At 35.4% G+C, this 21,602-nt stretch overlaps 1 protein-coding gene and 1 pseudogene across 2 annotated transcripts in view; one reads left to right on the top strand and one right to left on the bottom strand.

Annotated features, from left to right (window-relative positions):
• The window catches only part of EXOC4 (exocyst complex component 4), a 913,849-nt gene that overhangs the window by 36,827 nt on the left and 855,420 nt on the right, over window positions 1-21,602 (top strand). The gene's annotated exons all lie outside the window — the stretch shown is intronic.
• Window positions 117-15,435, bottom strand: LOC105750716 (annotated as a pseudogene).

A 21,602-nucleotide genomic window follows, 5' to 3' on the forward strand; every position in this document is an offset into this window, starting at 1 on the left:
TGTTTTTATTTTTTGAAAAAAAATTACTTGAGAAAGTTAAAGGAGGAATTAGATACATTCTAGTGGTGTTCAGATATTTAAAGAAAGGGCTGCCACATGGATGTAGGATTATTGGTCAACAATTTTATTTTTTGTATTTTGTATTTTTAAATTAAACTTTATTTTCCATTGCAGGAGGCTGGTCAGGAATATAGGGTTTTTAGTCAACTCCAATCTCTACCCAAATATAGCAATTTCTGCAAACAAGCTGGGCCATCCTAATATCCCGTTTGCGTTCCATCCTAGTAGAGAAAAGGAATCACCTCATCTTTCATAAGATACGTGGAGAGTCGTTCTTTACTCTGGTCTAAGGGTAAGGTTTCTGGAGGCCAGGCACTGTAGTCAAACTCGGCTAGCATTGCCTTCTTATAGCTTGTCACAAGTGGACAAGATGTATACCCATTATGCTTGTTGACTGGTTCTTGATTCTTCAATTGTGTGGTCAATCATTTTAGACTGAGTAGCTACTTCAAGTGCTGTCTTTGATGTGGAAAAGTTGGTGCAGTCTCCAATGCCAAAAACATTTGGGTATTTCTTGTGTTGCAGTTTCTTTGTTCACATCTGCCCAGCCAGCAGCATCTGTGACAGAACCGTCCCTGACCACATCTGGGGGCTCCATGGGTGGGGTAACATGAAACATCTCATATGAAATCACTTTGGCCTCTCTAGGATTGTCCAAGTCCTCAAACAGTGCCTTGTGTTTTTCTGGCCAAACTTCAATAAAGTTTTGCTGATAATTCATATTGAGGCTTCTGGCCTTAATAATTTCTTTTAGGGCATCTGTATACTTCTTAACCCCCAAAACGACTCCAAGTATTGAAAATTATATTGGCTTTGGCCTGCTTTCCTGTCTTCCTCATGGAGGCTTCCAACAAATGCATGCTGTTCTGTGAAGCTTCTGCACACTTAATCAGAATGTTTAGGAAGGTGAAGATGACATTGCCCTCCTTGAAGCCCTGCAGAGCCTTTTATGTTTTCTCCACAGTCCCAACTGAATAATTGGACCCTATTTTAGGATATCTTAAACCTTCAGGCAAACTTTTGAGGTTTTCAAATTCCAGTTTGATTCCAGGAGCGATGATGCAATTTTTATAGCAATCTCTTCCGCCTTCATCAATGGGGATGCAGTTCTTGTCTGCATCTAGCTCTCTTACTCTTTTTTTTTTTTTTTAATAGCTTTTTATTTAGAAGTTATATGCATGGGTAAATGTTTCAGCATTGACAATTCCCAAACCTTTTGTTCCATTTTTTCCCCTCCTTTCCCCCACTCTCTCCCCTAGGATGGCAGGTTAACCAATACATGTTAAATATGTTAAAGTATAAATTAAATACAAAATAAGTGTACATGTTCAAACAGTTATTTTGCTCTACAAAAAGAATCAGACTCTGAAGTAGTATACAATTAGCCTGTGAAGGAAATTAAAAATGCAGGTGGACAAAAATAGAGGGATTGGGAATTCTACATAATGGTTCTTAGTCATCTCCCAGAGTTCTTTTGCTGGGTGTAGCTGGTTCAATTCATTCCTGCTCCACTGGAACCGATTTGGTTGATCTCATTGCTGAGGATGGCCAGGTCCATCAGAACTGGTCATCATATAGTATTGTTGTTGAAGTATATAATGATCTCCTGGTCCTGCTCATTTCACTCAGCATCAGTTCATGTAAGTCTCTCCAGGACTTTCTGAAATCCTCCTGTTGGTCATTTCTTATTGAACAATAATATTCCATAATATTCATATGCCACAATTTATTCAGTCATTCTCCTATTGATGGGCATCCACTCAGTTTCCAGTTTCTGGCCACTATAAACAGGGCTGCCACAAACATTCTTGCACATACGTCCCTTTCCCTTCTTTAGTATCTCTTTGGTATATAAGCCCATTAGTAACACTGCTGAATCAACAGGTATGCACAGTTTGATAACTTTTTGCAGCTTTCTTACTCTTGATTTGATCCATTCTACTCCTGTTAGAATAACTCTTGCCATGCAATGGCTAGATGATGTCAACTTTTTGGAACTAGCACCCACCAGTGTCCACAGAGGCTGCTAAAAATGTTTTTCACTAGGCTCAACAATGGCTATATTTTCAACTGTTTTTTTCTTTATTTGGGAGCCAATGCTCCCACTCGGGATCAGGACTTCAAAGTAGTCGTTGGCAGCACAGTGAGTTTCTCTGTGTTACTGAAACCTGCTAGCCTGCTGGAGGAAAGAGGTAGGGGCAGAAGGCCTACATGACTGGGAGTCATTTTTGGTCAGTCTCTGAGTTAGCTGTCGCTGACCTGGTGCCTCTTACCCAAGAGAGCTGTCAGGAGTAAGCCAGTAGGGAAGTTTGCAGAGCAACAGGGTCCCCCTCAGGACTGGGCAGCGCTGAGCCCAGAGCCCCTGTGAGCTCAATTATAGACATATTGAGTTTGTGACATCTGGTTTTTGTTGTTGTATGAGGGTTAAGTGACCTGTCCAGGGTCACACAGTTAGGAAATATTAAGTGTCTGAGATCAGATTTGTACTTGGGTCCTCTTAACTTCAGGGCTGGTGCTCTATTTGCTGTGCCACCTAGTTGCCCTGAGTTTATGATGTCTATAGAATATCTACTTCAGGATGTCAACTAGGCAGCTGATTTTATGAGAACAGAGGTTTGAGAGAAGATAGAGCTGGACAAGTAGCTCTGAAAATCTGAATCTGTGGAGAAATGAAAAGGACCCAGGATGGAGCCTTGGGAAACACCCATGCTTGGTAATTGTGATCTGAGTGAAGATCCTGCAAAGCAAACTAGAAGGAGCTATTAGCTAGGTGGGAGGAGAGCAGGAGAGCAGCATCATGGAAACGCAGAGAGCATCGGGGAGCAGAGGGCGATCAGCAGTGTCAGTGATGAGAGAGAAGTCAGGAAGGGTGAAAACTGAGAAAAATCCATTATTAATGTTGTCTGAGCCTCAAACATCACATCTGAGATCAGCTGGAACTTGTGGAGAGGTAGCTTTCAAATCAGTATAACACTAAACGTTCTTTAGCGTCTCCATTTCATTTCTTTCAGCCTTTTTCCTCTCTAATATATCTCTGTATTATCTTTATCATATTCACACTTTTAGGAAAATCACTACAGTCTAAAACTTGTTAGGGATATGGAAGAGGGAAGAGGAAGGGAGAATCTTTGCATTCTGATCTTTGGTACTTAAATGTTCTGTCTTGTGTTATTACATATCCTTGCTAATATAAATGTTGCTGCCACCTGAGGAAATGGCACTTACCATCCTCTGTGGTTGTGCCACTTAGTATTATCAATATTATGAATATCAACTTAACAGCCACATGTCTGCACTAGGTGAGGGAGGGCTGCCTCTGGTAAAGAAAGAAAGGATGCTGTATTGGGACTAGATGCTTCTTAGCCCTTGGTATCTGCAAAAATTAATAACAAGGACAATATAAAAACAAGCATCATTTCCATATTAGTTTTAGTATGGACTTTAACCATAGCCTATGGCATGAAAAACCATTGTTGTAATTCAACTACAAAAACTAATGACCAATCTACGTAAAACCCACCCCCTTTTAAAAATTCCATTTGAAGAATTGGTGTCCATTTTCATCATGGGACCCCATTGGGCAAGGACCATCACCTTCCAGGAGAAACCTGGAAAGAATTGAGTCTTTCCTGTCCTGGCTCTTCTGTATTGAGATGAGTAGGAACTTCAGTGACTCCAGCTTTAGTCCTTGGAGCTTTTAAATCTTGAGAACAATTTTACTACCTTCTGTAGAAAAACTAGCTTGATTTGCTGGATTTGCAATCCGTTTAGTGATTTGCCATCATTGGATGGAAATACTCTTATTCTTCTTTTATAGACTATACTACTCTCTATAGCTACTATTTTAAACCTTTTCTCTTCCTCCAGGCCTTTCCGCATCCTCTGAATTTCCTGCTCCTACTTTACTCAGGGCATGTGTTATATGGTGCTTAGGAAATGTTTATTGCATTGAAGCAAATTATCTCTTCAAGTAGAATGCAAACTAGGGATTTAAGGAGTGACAAGCTTCCCTTGTCAGTTCTACTCTATTTATTCATTTGACTTTATCGAATTAAGATTTTTATAGTCAGTTCCTGCAAAGTGGAAAAGCTTTGGCAAACAAATGGTTAACTTTGGTATACCTTGTTGATTCTTTTGGTTCGAGACCTGTAGAACTTTTCCTTAAACTTTTACCTCTTTTCACCACTAGATGGTGTATGTGTTTTCATATGTATATGTATGTATGTATGTATATGTGTATATATACAATTTCTTTTGCTTTTTAAGGGGCTGTTGAGGGAACCTGACAAATGAGGGGATTAAAGATTTTGAAAGCAGAAATATAGGGTCTTTGAAAAGGTCCTGTTGAATGATTGGAGCAACAATCTGCAAAGGATTAAAAAGTATGTGCATTGCCTCTACTTCATTTTTGGGGAGCCATATTTACCTGATGATTTCCACCAAAATAGCTATAGCACTATGTAACATTTACATCGTACTTTTACGTTTGCTAAGTGCTTTATTTCCTTGAGCCTACTCATATCTTATAATTACCCTGTATATATTATTACCCTGTATATATAATTACCCTGTGTGTATATATATATATATATATATATATATATAAATTATATTATAATTAATTATAATTATAATAATTATAATAAATGGTATAGGTATAAGTGGTATAGGTATTTTAGGGTAATTATAAGATAAAATACCTTATAATTATACCTTAATACCTATTATACCTAATACCTATACCTATACCTTAATACCTAATATATATATATATATATATATATATATATATATATATATATGTAATTATAAGGTAATTATTAGGTATTTTATGTAGGTATTTTATACCTTATACCTATAATTATACCTTATATAGGTATTTTAAACCTCTTTTATAGGGAAGAAAGCCGAGTCTTGGGTTATAATATGCACAAAGTCATTTAGCCAGTAAGTGTCAGAGGAGATATTTAAACCCAGACTTCTCTCATTCAAGGTCCAATATATTTTTCTGTGATAACAAATTATACAAAGATTAAGATAACCACTATGTGTATTCAGGGACCAGCCTAAGCAAACCAACTCACATTGAGAGGCTTCAGATTGGCTTCTCATCTATAAAATGAGAAGATTGGACTTTCAAAGGTCTTTAAAAGCCCTTCTAGCCTAAAGTATATGTCCTGGGGTCAGTCAGGATCTTGCATGTGTATAGTCAGGGTTGTCTACACTGCAGTCTTGTCACAAGTGCTGTAAGTCTCCAGACTACTTTGGATCTGAAAATAGGAGTTGCCTGTGGAAGCTGTGTATTTGGGAAAGCTCACTTGTCTCTGTACTATGCATATAACACGGTAAGTGGAAAAATACTGGATTTGAGATGAAAGGACTTGTATTTAAATCCTAGCTCTTCTGTTTACTACTTCTGACCAGAGCATTTAACCATCAGGACCTTGGTTTCCTCACCTGCAAAATGAGGATGTTGAGTCACTTTCTACTCTAGATTTGTGATCCTAGGAGCAGAGTCTCCCTGCACAAGTGAAAGACTTGGAAATCATGATCAAAAATTTCATTTCATTACAATTTGGACTACTTGTTCTAAAGAAGAAACTCTTAACAAATTCATTAGTTAGGTCTCTATATTTCTTTTGGAAGCATTTCCCTTACTCCCTTAAGTTACAAAGCTGTCAGTACATAGACATTAGCAAAGGTGATCCCTTGCTAAGAAATGGGCTTATATCTTTTCAAATACTTATAAAATTCAAGTACCATCTTTTGACAAGCATGAATTTTTAAAAATAAACCTGAGGATTCATTTTAACAAACAGCTATTTCCAGTTAACAAATAATTGTAAAATGGCTTAATTAATGGATTAACTGTTAACTTGGTGAAGGATATTGGCCCAAATTTATTGTCATCTGTTTGAATGGGTGTATGTGTGAAGAGAGTGAAACAGAGGGAATATATTAGTAGAAGAGGTTGGATGCCAGCAACATTATGGTCATTTTTGGTGTAAGGTTCTGGAATCAACACTTGAAATTTGTTGATGGGAAGAGAAGAAAGGGTAGATTCAGATGATATCTATGACATTTATCCCTATGCCAAAGAGAAGTCCTTGACTCAAAATGTTTGAGAGCTACTGATGTAGAATTAAATTTAGAGATCTATTGTGGTTAACATTATCCTACCTTTATATACTTGATTGCAGTGGCTTGGCTTCTACGGTCTTATTGCTTTCATGTGAATTCTGGAGAGCCTGAGCTCTCTTTTAGGGGAATGAAGATAGGTTAATATCTTCACATATTGTTCTAAGCTGATTATGTACCTTCTATGCATATTCTTGTTAGGGAGACTTTAATCAGTTTGTTAATCATGAAACAACTTGATGTTACTGTGCTGCAATGTATAGGAATCCATTTCAGTCTGAAATATAAAGGTTCTTAAATTTTTCTAAGCAATTGCTTTTTATTAAATGCTGGGAGTAGGTTTTGATGATAAAAGTAGAATGAAGGAGGGACAAGGAGGAAAATGTTGAAAAAGCTTGAGGCTTTCAAGATTACTGTGTATAAAGAATTATCAGTCTAACGGGAAAGATAATATATGAAAATATGTCTCACAATATGAGACAGTAGAGTATTTAGTTCCCAAATCATTACTATGGTCATTTAATACTATTGAAATTCAGAGGAAGGAGACATCACTGTGGGAAGGCTTGGGCAGGGAAGAATTTATAGAATTAAGATTAGAATTGGTCTCTGAGGTAAATTGATATGATGTAGGAAGGCTTGATACATAGGTAGTCTGGGTTAACAATACAAAGATATAGTGGTGGGAAAACATGAAAAAGAAAAAAGTGGGGGAAAAAGGTTACATCTCTTTATATTAAAAAGCACAGAAATAAATGGATTCTTTGTTAATGTTGTAAATAGTATCTGTTTAAAATCAAGAGCTAGCATTATGTGTATTTAGAGGAAAACTAGAGTTCTTTGCAATAAGATTAGTCATAACAAGGATATCCATTGTCATTTCTGTATAATTCTAAAGATGCTAACCATAGCAACAGTGCAAGAAAAGAAATTGAGGAAATAAACAGAAGTAAAAAAAATATTTTTTACAGATAAATGGAACCCTATAGAATCAACTAAAAGTCAGTTCAAACAACAATCACTAAAGTCGCAAAATATAAAACAATCAGTAGATCACTAGCCTTTCTGTATATTTCCAACAAAACCTAGCAGAAAGAAATGTAAAAAGAGAAATTCCATTTAAAATAACAACAGATTGTATAAAATATTTAGGAATCCACCTAATAAGACAAAATACAAAAACTATTGAACCTTTTTTACAAAAATAAATACCTAAGTAGTTGGAAAGATTAATTGTTCATGAATGGACTGTACCAATGTAATAAAAATGATAATACTACCTAAATTAATATGTTGATTCAGTGCTATGCTAATCATATTATAAATAGTAACTATGGAAATAGAAAAAAGTAATAGTTTCTGGAGAAACAAAAGGTCAAGAATATCAAGAATGATCTTTAAAAAGTGGGAAATGAAAGAGCCTAATAGTACTGTTTCTCAAATTGTTCTGCAAAACAATAATCATCCAAACTGTTTGGTACTAGTTAAAAAATATAAAAGCTGATGAGTAGAACAAATTGCGTACCCAAGCTTTAGAAGCAATTGAACACAGTAGCATAGTGTTTGATAAAACCAATTACTGGTTTAAAGACTTAGTATTTAACTCAAAATGTTGGGAAAACTGGAAAGCAATCTGGCTGAAATTAGGTTTAGATTAACATCTTATACTATATGATATAATCAGCTCCAAATGGATATATCTATATGTAAAAAGTTAGAAGGAGGATTGGAATTGTTAGTAATTTTTTGCAACTGATTTTTCTGATAAATGTTGCATATTAAAGATACTTGGGAAGTTGATAGAAATATATAAGGAAAAAAAAAGCCATTCTTCAATAGATAATTGCTCAGAGGATATGAACAAGGATAGATTATTTCATTAGAATTAAAACAAAGAATAGTTCTGCTTTTAATGGCACACTATTAAGAACAATATTTTATTCTGAAAAAATATAGATATTATATTAAATTAATATTGGAAGAAATCATCCTGGAAAACACTTAAACCCAAACTTTGTCAAACTTTTAAAAAATAATATTTTATTTTTTCCCAAATATATGTAAAAACATTTTTTTAATTTAAATTTTTTCATTGGTCTTCTTTGATAGTATTTTTTTTTCTAATTACATGTCAAAAGTGTTTTTAACATTCAGTTTTGTGGGATTTTGAGTTCCACATTTTTCTCCCTCCTTCCATCCCCTCTTTCCTTCCAAGTCATCAAGCAATCTGATATAGACTATACATGTTTAATCATGTTACACATTTTCATATTAGTTTTAAGATAGTTTTTAGCATTCATTTTTTAAAAAAAATTTTGGAGTTGTAAATTTTTCTCCCTCCCCTCTTCTTAAAACAGTAAGCAGTTTGATATAGATTATATATGTGCAATCATGTAAAACATATTTCCATATTAGTCACAGTGAAAGAAGAAACAGATCAAAAGGATAAAATTATGCCACACAAAAAAATGAAAATAGTATTCTTTGATCTGCATTCAGAGGCCACCATTTCTTTCTCTTGATGTGGATTTCTATCATAAATCCTTTATAATTATTTTGGATCATTGTATTGCTGAGAAGAGCTAAATCATTCTTAGTTGTTTATCACACAAGGTGGCTATTACTGTGTACAGTGATCTTCTGGTTCTGGTCTTTTCACTTTGTACCAGGTCATGCAAGTCTTTCCAGATTTTTCATAAATGAGCCTGCTCATCTTTTCTTAAAGCACAGTGGTATTCCATTACATTCCTTTATCACAGCTTGGTCAGCCTTTCCCCAATTAATGAGCATCTCCTCAATTTTCCAATTTTTTGCCACCACAGAAAGGAGGGAGGGGAAGACTACAGGAATATTTCTGTACCTGTAGTCTTCCCCTCCCTCCTTTTTAGGGATCTCTTTGAAATGTAGTCCTCGTGATGGTCTTGCTGAATCAAAGGATATGTATGCAGTTTGGTAGTAACCAAACTTGTAATATATTTTGCATCATTTTTTTTTTTTTTTTTTTTTTTTTTGGAGAGGGAAGGGAGGTAATGTTATCATTGTAAATACTCTGATGCCATATTCTAATTGTCTTATTCCAATGACTTTGAAGGCAGAACAAAAATTTAGGGTATGGGCTATGTGTAGATAGAAAAATACATAGGTAAAGAATTTGTTAAGCACTTATTTCAAGGTTTTGTGGAAAATGTTGAAAATACAAATACAAGTAACTCCCCCCTTCCCTCCAATATCCCTGCCCTCAAGGATTTTATATTCTAAAGAGAAGAAATGATACAAAAAAGGGAGTTAAAAGTTAGAGGGGTGTGTTAAGGGAGTTAACTATATATAGATAAAGCCCAAATGTAATCCAGAGAGATCTTTGTGCTGTGTTTGAAGAATGCGTGGTTGGTTAGGGAAGCACAAACAGCAACTTCTTCTGTGGACATTTCCTAAATTGAAGGTTCAGGAATGAATCTAACAATCAGAGGAGGAGACTGAAAAGTTAAAAATATTGCAGAATGAAGAAGGCTGCTGAAAGTAGTGAAAGTAACATTGATTACAATTAGTGAATATGCCAGGTACTTTTAGGAAATGTGAACTAGAATTGTGGAACACATATTATCCACCAATTTAGAGGCCAATTACTTTACCTCTACATATTTTTATGGCAATTTTATTATTTGGTCTTCAATTAATCTATGTTGAAATGACTGAGACATGATATAGAGCATGCACACAGCCTGACCATTCCTTTAGAAGTTATTGGTCCATCTTATTTTCTTGATCATCATTTAATATTTCCTTCCTTTTCCCCCTTCCACATTGATAACTGTTCATAATGATTTGGTATGTATTTACTATATCATTTTTTTTTTTTTAAATGAGGAGAGAGACCTTTAGTTTTGTTCTCATTCTGTAGAACTGTAGAGAAAAGGACAGCAAAGGGCAATAATAGCTCTTCTGTAAGCCTTCCATGGAGGGTGGGGAGGGAGAGAAATCACATTTCTTTCCCTCCTAGTATAGTTTTGAAAGCAAAATGTACTTATGGCCTCTCAAGGGATCAAATGGAAGTCTTTGTTGAAAGATACCAAAAGGAAAGTGATGACAAAATAGTTTAGTTCTTAGATGCCAGTTCTTCTCCTTTTACTTTTTTATCAAAAATTTGTATCTTCCATTTAAAGAAGATACATAATATATTACACAGGATATCCAGTAAATGTTATCCCTGCCAAGAGCAATGTTGCTAAATCCAAAGCAAATAAGTCAGTGGGTTGCCATTGGATATTGCTAACTCCTCTTGTCACCTCCTTTAGTATCAAAATCATAGGTACATTGTCTTGATTGGGTTTTTTTATTTTTACTTTTGATATGGTAACTCAAATATTGTATGAAATAATTAAATTGTCATAACTAGGAATGTTTGCAAATAGGCTTGTCCCTTTGTTTCCTTCTTCAAGGTAAACAGCTGCTGTTGGCTTATGAAAAGCTAAAAGTGATCTGACAAGAAGCCCGTTTCCGTCACATTGAAATCGGAGACTTGATTAATATTGTTGCCTGTAGCTTTGTGATATGTACAGTCTAAATTAGACCTTTGCAGTCATTGTGCTGGGTGGATGCAAGCACATTAATGACATAATTTCTGGTTGCTGCATCACATTTCTGCAGTCTGTCTTTTGTATTCCACTCACATTAATTGAAGTAATTTTGCCACTGAAGCGTGTTTCAAACCTCTGCATTTAAATTGAAATTTTAATTCCCTTATTGTCTTGAAAAGACGGCTGAAGATGCCTTGTTACAGGTTTCATTATCACTCAAAACACTCCAGCTGCTGGTTCTAATGTACAATGACTGATTAATTCTGGGAAGAATTATTAATATAAGAATAGCAGCTTTTCCCTGGTGGCATAAGCTAGCCAGGAAGATATTTCTGTGACAGCTCATATTTTTATGAACTTAGGTTTATTTTTTAAAAGAAATTAAAAAAAATAACAGTTTATATCAAACTAAAATTGCACAGATGAGATTTGAAGATCATTTATCCAAGTTCTGATTTATTAGCCTATAGAAGTCAGTTCATAATTGCAGTAAAGCACTGCAAAACCAAGCCAATGAGAGTAGTTTTGGAGCACTTTAGCTGACAGTCACAAAGCTTGTGACTAAAATAATACATTTTTTTCCTTTTTTAAACCTATTTCAGCATGTGAAGCTTTGAATGTCTCTTAATCATTTTATTTGTCTCTTTTTTATTTATATGCCTTTTTAAAACAATCTATGGCTGTACAATCAGATAAGGATTATTATGATAATTATAATAGCATATTTATATAGCTGTGTTCTTCCCAGAAGGTGTCAGAGTACTTTTCTGAGAACCATAGAGAGGAATTGTTTTATTCCCACTATTAACATGTGGCTATATCTGAACTAGATTAAATGAGACCACTCTGTTAATTGGGTAGATTTTGATGCAGGGTAATAAAAACGTGCTACTGTAACCTTTTCTGTTTTCAAAACCCCATCCTGTTGTTTATTGTTAGGTGTTTTTTTTTTTTTTTTTTTACAATACTCTGGTGAAAGGCAGAGGTAGCCATCATCTTAAAATCTAGAAATAAGTCTGAAGGTTAAATTAGTGTATTTTTTTTTTTTTTTGAGTCCTTGAGGGAGTTTATATGAGGTGAGATTAGCATTCTGATTCCTCATCTTTCTGTTTGTGAAAAGCAGGGGAAAGACCCAGAGGCCATCTGCTAGACTTCATTCAGGCACATAACAGTTTTCTTTACAACGTTTTATGGATCTTTATTATAGGGATAGTGGAATTGTATGATGATGTGTGCCTGCCAAGTCACAAATTTAAAATATAATTAATATCATGTTTTATTCTTGGTGAGAAAGATTGAAGTAATATTTAACATTATGCACATCATTTGATACTGTTATGTACCATGTCTTCATAGGACAGGGAATCTTTGAACAAAGAAATCTTTATTTTCAGCATGCATGTATGTGCAGATGCACACAGGGCTGTTGCAAAGAAGCAGATCATGCTTTCCTTGCCTTATTTCATTTGATTCTCCCAAGAACCTTGTGAGATACAGCAGATCAGTATGATTATCTCCATTATATAGACAAGGAAACTGAAGTAGAGGAACGAAGTGACTTGTTCAAGGTCACATGGTAAGCAATTGCTGACTTGAACCTCCTGTGGACTCTTGTCTCTCAGCCTGGATTTTTTCCATTTTTCTTTGCTGCTGCTCATTATACTCTGATACCAGCCCTCTACTGGAATCCTATAAGGGCGTTGGTATCCTCAGGAATGTTTGAGTGTGAATCTTAAATTAAGGGTGAGTAAAATGTCTGGTGGTTGTATATCATACAAAAATTTTATCGTCTAGGAGTCCTGTAACCACAGGCAAGGTTCACCTTAAGTGGAGCTTAAGAAAGCTTCCTACCATATGAACAGACAATTCTCAGATGAAGAAACTGAAACTATTTCTAGTCATATGAAAAGATGCTCCAAGTCATTATTAATCAGAGAAATGCAAATTAAGACAACTCTAAGATACCATTACACACCTGTCAGATTGGCTAAGATGACAGGAAAAAATAATGATGATTGTTGGAGGGATGCGGAAAACTGGGACATTGATGCATTGTTGGTGGAGTTGTGAACGAATCCAACCATTTTGGAGAGTAGTTTGGAACTATGCTCAAAAAGTTATCAAACAGTGCATACCCTTTGATCCAGCAGTGTTACTACTGGGATTTTATCCCAAAGAGATTATAAAGAAGGAAAGGGACCTGTATGTCACGAATGTTTGTGGCAGCCCTTTTGTAGTGGCTAAAACTGGAAACTGAATGGATGTCCATCAGTTGGAGAATGGCTGAATAAATTGTGGTATATGAATATTATGGAATATTACTGTTCTGTAAGAAATGACCAACAGGATGATTTCAGAAAGGCCTGGAGAGACTTACACGAACTGATGCTGAGTGAAATGAGCAGGACCAGGAGATCATTATATACTTCAACAACAATACTATATGATGACCAGTTCTGATGGACCAGGCCATCCTCAGCAACGAGATCAACCAAATCATTTCTAATGGAGCAGTAATGAACTGAACTAGCTATGCCCAGAAAAAGAACTCTGGGAGATGACTAAAAACCATTACATTGAAGTCCCAATCCCTATATTTATGCACACCTGCATTTTTGATTTCCTTCACAAGCTAATTGTACAATATTTCAGAGTCTGATTCTTTTTGTACAGCAAAATAACGTTTTGTCAGGTATACTTATTGTGTATCTAATTTATATTTTAATATATTTAACATCTACTGGTCATCCTGCCATCTAGGGGAGGGGGTGGGGAGTAAGAGGTGCAAAATTGGAACAAGAGGTTTGGCAGTTGTTAATGCTGTAAAGTTACCCATGTATATATCCTGTAAATAAAAGGCTATTAAAAAAAAAAAAAAAAAGAAAGCTTCCTACCTTTGTAGTGTGATTTCAGAGGAAGTGAAAAATTTCTGGCTAAACCTATCTCCCCCTTCATGGAGGCCCAGACGGAATTTCCCTGATTTTTAATGGAATGTTTATAATCTCTGACTCTTTTTAAAAAAAACTTACACAGAAATTTCATACTAGGGAAGTAGGTGTTTAGCAAATCAAAGATATGAATACTTTAGCATATATTCAGTAAACACTGAACTATTGCTGTCTGTCGACCTTTGAGGTAGGCCCTGGGGAAGAGGCATAAACATATATAGCTTTTGCCCTCATGGAGCTTATAGTCTTGTAGAGTATTAAACAACTCAAGTAGATAATATTCTACAGTATAGGATATTAGATTCAAAATGTAAATCCTGGGTGAAATTCAAGGGAAAATTCACTTCTAGGAAAACTGTGGAGAAAGGGGTGTTTGAAGTGGGTAGGAATTTACCTGATAAAATGGGAAAGAGGAAGGACATTCCAGGTAATGAGAACAGTAATTTCTCAGGGCCTGGGCTCCTTCCTTGGGCTTCTGAGAATTATTCCCTTCCTTCCACCAACTGATGCATCCCATCTTCAGCAGCTTTATGTAGTTTTATGTATTGGTTACCATTTTGACCTTAGTGTTCATAACTTTTCTACTTAAATTCTGCTAGACATGCAGAAGGGAGTAGTTCTCAAGTCAGGTGTTATAAATCAGGCTCTATCATGGATTTTGAGAGCACTTCAACTAATGTCTATAAATGATCTATTTTGTACCAAGTACCGTGCTGGCTACTGGGGTTACAAAGACATAAGTACAAAGGCAGCAATTGTAACTGTTGGGGGCTTGATTTACTTTTCCATGTTCTTGTCCTTAAGTATCTCTTGTAGTTAAATTTTTAAATGCAAAAGTAGCTTCCACGGCAGAAATTTATATACAGGAGACTGAGAGATGTTTTTGCCTTTCTCTGTATTTCTAACCCTTTGAACAGTTCCTGGCTGTTTTTGGTGCTTTATTGACCCACAGAAACTTAATTAGAAATTAAAAAACAAACCTACCACTAACCCCCAAAACTTGCTAAATCAGTGACTTTAACTTTATATACATAATATAAAGAAGTAAATAAGGATGGTTATAGCCTTGTCTAATATATCAAAGTCCTTGTCTTTATCAGAGATGCTGCTCTGTCCTTTTCATTTTTGGCTTTTAAGCTTATTGCTGGAAGTCTTAACTACTGGGTACATGGATTATTTATTGCACTAGTTTTAGTTTCTTTTTGAAAGGAGACATTTTGACATAAAAAGTAATTTTACTTTTAAATCTTTACAACCTGTATTTTTTGTTATCACTTTTAGCCCAGTTTTATGAACAACATGAATGTGCATCCTTTTGTTGGGGAGGAAAATACTGACTTGCTGACTCATTTTCCTAGCGTTTAAATCTCAGAGGATCACCTAGTCCTAGCTTCTCATTTTATGTTGAGTAAACTGAAACCCAGAGAGGTTAAGTGATGTTTTTAAAATCATATAACTGACAAGATTTGTTTGTATAGTGTGTGTGTAGGGGTTCTGATTTGGTTCTCTTTGGGAACCAATTGCACATTTTTTCATGATGGCGGACTTTGATTAAAGGGATAGCTTGTGGCAATGGAACAGAGGAAATCCAAATGGCCCTTCATTTTGAACCTGTGACCTTGGCTTTGGTCATATTGGAAGCTGCCCAACTGAGCTAACTGGCCACAATCAAATGGTGAACTCTTTATATAGACAGACCTTACCCTTATGGCCATGTTCAGATTTTCTTTTAAAAGTGCTGTTAACATTAGATTTGCTTTGTTGCCACCTTCTGTTTTAGTTCTGTAATTGAGCTGATGGAGATTTCACTAGCATTTGCATTTCATTGAGTGTTCAGGCTGACATAATCTGTTAAGAATATGAGCTTGGCTTGTTGTTAAATTAGGGTGTTTTTGATCTTTGTGCTGATTTAACATGCTCCAAAGCTGCCATGTTTACCTTTTGCATCCTGATGCTGTGATGCTGAATCTTTGCTGTGGTTTGGAATCTCATTTATTGAAATGAAGCAAATTTCTACATAACCCTGCCAAATTGTTATCATGCCAGTCTCTCCCTTGTATGCAGATCTCTGCCTCTAATAGATAAAGCACAAAGCAATGCTGTTGATGGACAAAATGCTGAGATCTCTAATATATGTTGGAGAGAGCTACTCAGTAAATTGAAGATGACCAGGATTCCTTTTGGGAGACTGGCTAATGATGATGATATGGTGCCAATGAAAAACCAAATTAAGAACACATGGAGCAATTCTAGTATGTACTGGTAATCCGAGGATTTTCCAGATCATTCACCTATTAGACCAAAACTGTTTCCAGTGCTGTTTCCAGTTAGTTTAAGGAGAAGAAAGGTGTATGTAATGAAGTGGAAAGTGTGAGAGCACTATTTATTTATTCTTAGGTGACTTTATTAGTGACACTTTGTCAAACTAACATTAGATCATCAAACAGTCATTGGTCTGCTACTGGCGTCATTGCATATTGGCTATCAATTGGCCAGGACAAGCCATTAAAACATTGTTTTGTTTAGTTAGTTTTTGACAGCTGGATGGGGAATAGTATGGTCCATTTAAAATGTAGCTGCCTAGATTTGATGACAGGACCTGATGATGCTGATTTGTAACTTTGGCTTGGTTTAGCAAAGATGAGAACTCATTGGGGAGTCTGTTTTGAGATTATGTCCAGTATTAATTAGTTGTGGTTGCTTAGCTCATAATTTTATTTAAAATCATCTTCTACTGAGATTCCTTTGTAAGATTTTAATAGTTTGCGTTAGTAAAGTGTTACCAGAATGATGAACATTAGTGTGATGGCGAAGTAAGTATATATGTTCTTCCTTGTTAACCCTTTTCAGCTTGATTATGGACTTTAGAGACAGAAGGCATCTTAGACATCATCAAGTCCACCTATGCTGCAAACTGAGGCTCAGAAAATTCATGTATTTTCCTTAGGGTCATAGAACTAGTGCCACATTTAGGATATGAGCTACATAGTAGAAAGAAGGCTATACTTGGAATCAAATCCTGCTTCTTATACTTACTACATGTTATACAAGATCAAGCTGATAGATTTCTGGCCTGAAATGAAGTACACTTTATCAAAAGTTATTTAGACTGTTTCCAAGAGGTTTGCAAATTTAAACAAAAAGGCTCTAAATTAAAAAGTAGAATGAGAGACAAGACTGCCTCTATAGATCCACCAAGGTAAATAACCATGAGAAGTCATAAAGAAGTAAGAAAAGTAGCAATTGGGAGACCCACAAACTCATAGGAAACAAAATCCAGAAAGAGAGCCTGTAGTTAAACCCAAGGCCATACAGCTATACAAAATTTAGACAACAAAGAGCCAACTTTGATCTTAGAGATATCACTGGAATTTAGTGAGGTGAAATGTATGACTTGCTCATAGCTTTGGATGGGGATACTATGTGCAAAAGACCTAGGATTGGCAAAAGAGGGAAGAGTGAGTAGCATTTTATTACAAAACTATATTCAGGTGAGAAAATCCAGGAACCAGAAGGGAAAGCATGGTGGGCAAGAGTTTAATAAAAGTCAAAAGAAGGAGAAACTGAAATGATTTTCTGTATTTGAACTGCACTGGCCTATTTGCAGTGGCTCAGATATGACTTTTCAGCTTCCCTTTCTTTACCTTTGCAATAGCAGTCCTTCATGTCTGAAAAGTTTTTTCTTATACCTCTTAAGACAGCTCAGATACCACCTTTCACAAGAGGCCTTTTTCTGGTCTCCTAACTCCTAATTTCTTTCTCTTTCAAATTACTTTCATCTGAATTGTATTTGTCTTGTATGTACCTAGTTTATATGCAGTTTGATGATATATATATATATATATATATATATATATATATATATATATATATATATATATTTATATATATATACACACATACACACACACAGAGACATAATACATATATATATATATATATATATATATACACACACACAGACATAATACATACATATATATATATATATATATATATATATATATAATGTATATCATACCATTTTTACCTGTTATGCCTATTTCGGTCATGTCTGACTCTGTGACTCTATTTGGTGTTTTCTTGTCAGAGATACAGAAGTGGTTTGCCATTTCCTTCTCCAGCTCATTTTACAGATGAGGAAACTGAGGCAGACAGGGATAAGTGACTTGGCCAGGGTCACACAGCTAGTAAGTGTCAGACCATATTTAAACTCAGGAAGATGTCTTCCTGATTCCAGACCTGGTACTCTGTCCATTATGGTGACATCTAGAAAGTGCTCTTATTGAGAACAGAGAGAGTAGCAAATTTTTTTTCCCTTTTCTTTATGTCTCCAACACTTTTCATAGTGCCTGGAACATGGCAAATGCTTCATAAAGGCTTGTTACAAGACTGATCAATGATATGACTGAAAATAATACTAAAATAATTTGAATATGTGAATTATTTGATGCATATTAGAGTTCTGGATTCAATATGAACTCCTTTTAATCTTAAGTGATTATTTCAATTCTTTATTCCTTTTTTTTTTTCAACTTAGGAAAATAAGAATGGTAATTGTTGCTTCCTAACTACCTCACAGAATGTTATACAAATTAATTTTTCAGACACAAGAATGCCTTTAAAACATTTTCTATAAACATAAGGGTGCTCATTATTATTATCATTACTTCTTCCAAATAATTTTCTTTTTTATTGATACTTTTTGTTTCAACATAGACACATTCCCTTAAAAAGGTGATTATTGATTATAGATCCAATTATGAAAATGAAATATGACATACTATGGTGTATTATGAAGTTATGCAATTTATAATCTACAATCAGATAAGCAGGTTACTCACCACATTAATTTTCATTTGTCTATCATGAAAATTCTAGTGGAGTGATAAAGCAGTAAATCTAATTAGCCTGATTTAACTGAGAGCTTAATGCAGTGGATCATAGAGTAGACAATTCCTTATTGTTTGAATCTGGTCATATCATGCCTGATCCAGCTAGATTAAGATTCTTGTCCACTCTTGCTCAGTAATGGCAGCTGGGTGCACAGTAGATAGAGAGCACTAGGCCTGGAGTCAGGAAGATTTGAGTTCAAATATAACCTTGGACACTTAAAAGCTGTGTGATCTTGGACAAGTCTCTTCATTTCCTCCTCAGTTTGTTCAGCTGTAAAATGGGTTAACTATAGCCCTTGAGAGGATCAAATGAGATAATATTGATAAAGTATTTAGCACAGTGCCTGGAGTATAGTTGGCCCTTTATAAATACTTATTGCCTTTCCCCTTTCCTTTCCCATTCTGACTTATTTATAACTTTGATGTGATGTCAGATAAAATCAACAGACTGTAAAATCCTTTTCAGACATATAGAGGAATAGCTTTGGCAGAAAGACTGAATTAAATGCACTTCTTTTCTGATCTCTTAGTTATTTATATTACCCTAGGACATAGCTGTGGTTGTACTTTTTGAGTAATGGGAGTAGTTAGGTGGTGCAGTGCAGGTTAGAGCATTGTGCCTGGCATCAGAAAGACTTAGCCAAGTATCAGCCTCAGATACTTATTGATTGTGTAACCCCAGCAAGTCACTTGACCCTGTTTACTTCAGTTTCCTCATCTGTAAAATGAACTGGAGAAGGAAAAGGCAAAGTATAGTGTGCTTTCTAGAGCCCCGACACTGGGGTGCCAAAATATACCATCCAGACTAGCTCTCTGGAGGATCTTGGGACCAGCCCGAGTCCTTGGTCTTAGTGGAAGAGTGATGAAGCAGAAGACTCACGAGGGTGATCAAAGATAGAGTCTGTTTATTTCAAGTCTTCTCAGCCCCTAAATATCTTAGTATAATTACATCACTAGAGCACTCTGAGCATGTGCCAACTATAGAACTATCACATCACCACAACACACTGCATATGTTAACTATAAGCACCTTGCTATAGGTATGTAAAGTCCTCTTTACTGTAAGGATCCCTTGTTTCAAGTAGAACACAAGTAGTCCCACCTTCCCTGACTTCTCAGGAAGGATGAGAGGCACCAAAGGGAGGTGGGGAGCCGAAACAGACATTGTCAGCAGGTTTCCTCTGGGCTGAAGGGTCTTATACCTTACCCAGAGTTCCCCCATTATCTGCGGAACTCTACAGCAAACCACTCCAGTATTTCTGCCAAGAAAACCCCAAATGGGGTCATGAAGAGTTGGAAACGACTGAAAATGATTGAACAGCAATGACACTTTGAGTTATCTCCACATCTATGTTAGACTGGAATCACTTTCAGGGTATAGGTCTATATCTTCATTTCTTTTTCTTCTTCTTCTTTTTTTTTAATATTTTTTATTGATTCCTTTTTTCTTTATCCCATTGAGTCATGTCTTATAATAAATAAAAAAGTTAAGAAAACTCAGAAAAAGCATTCGTCCCTGCCTGCATATTCTGCACTCAAGATTCTCCCTTCTACCAAAGAGATAGATATTGGCTTCATTATTTGTTCTTGGGAAAGAAAGGCAGTGAATTTCAATTAATCTGAGCTCAGCTGTTCTTTGGTATTGTCATTTACCTGAAGGTCATTTTATTTGTGCTACTTTTTTTAAATTTTTTTTATTTGGTATCATTTCACACAAGCTTCCCATGTTCTTGGAATTTTAAATTATTATTTCTTGTGATATAATATCATTTCATTATGTTTATATACCAGAGTTTGTAGAGGGATTCTTGAATTGATGAGTGCTTCTATTTTCTAATTGCCACCATAAATATGCTGCTTACAAGGACTGTATGTGGAGTCTTCCTTTATGATTGCTCCCTTTGACATATATGCCTTGTAGAGAGAAGGTGAGTCAGTGTACACAGACACTTTAGTGATCTTCATTTCTATTCTTTTCCCCTTAGTTTCTAGTAGTAAGTATACAATACGTACTCAGGAAAAATACTGTTTATCCCTTTCTTTGCACATTTTGATCTAATTTCAGAGACTTGGTGGGAGATTTTGATCCAGTCTTTGATCAGGATATATGAAGGATGAATTAATATGGGCACCTTGTCAAGAATAGTTAAGGAAGAATCAGTTGCTTACTTCATGAATCAGAGCCTAATTTTATCTCTGGTGTACAGGGATGAGTCAAGAATTCCATGCTGAATTGGAAGAGAGGGGGACAAATGTACAGCCTCTTTCCTGTATCAGTGAATCTATATGTGGCCCCTATAATCTTCGTATTGCTGGGGAAAGAGCCAGGTTTTCCAGGAGGACTAGATTTCTGTTTTTTAGCTTGGAAGATTAGTGTAGCAAACTGTTGGACAACATAGCTGATCTTAATTGTATCTTTCATATAAGTATATGTATGTACAGATGTCAATTTTCTGAATATATATGTACATGAACATATGTAGGTGTGGGTGTGTATATGCACTTAGAGCCCCCATAACCCTTTCTCGAACTTATCATCCCACACCCCACCTCCCAATTATAGCTTTTAACATATTCTGGCTCTTTACCAGAACTGGCTTTCTATCGAACTCTTGGGTAGGATGGGTACTTGAATATATAGAGAGGCATGTCATTGTGTTCTTAAAATGATTGGAAATAAAATCTTTGTGCACAGATATTAAAATTGTTTGGTAAATAGGGGGAACATTTTGAGATTGCATTGCATGGTAAGATATTTTAGTAGCTATGAAATTCTATGCTTATAACAATTTCTGTTAAATATTTATTAAAATTGTTAGTGGTCATTAGTCCAGCTTTCTGCCTCCTAACCAATACTAACTGAAATATTTTATATTTCATCTAAATATTTGTTAGATTAAAAATATTATTTTAGCATCTTTTTATCCTTTAAGAATGCAGAGGAACTATAGAAAAAAACAAACAAATTTTAGGTAGGGCAATGGAAA

This window comes from Sarcophilus harrisii, chromosome 5 (genome assembly GCF_902635505.1).
Source record: "Sarcophilus harrisii chromosome 5, mSarHar1.11, whole genome shotgun sequence".
Classification (NCBI taxonomy): domain Eukaryota; kingdom Metazoa; phylum Chordata; class Mammalia; order Dasyuromorphia; family Dasyuridae; genus Sarcophilus; species Sarcophilus harrisii.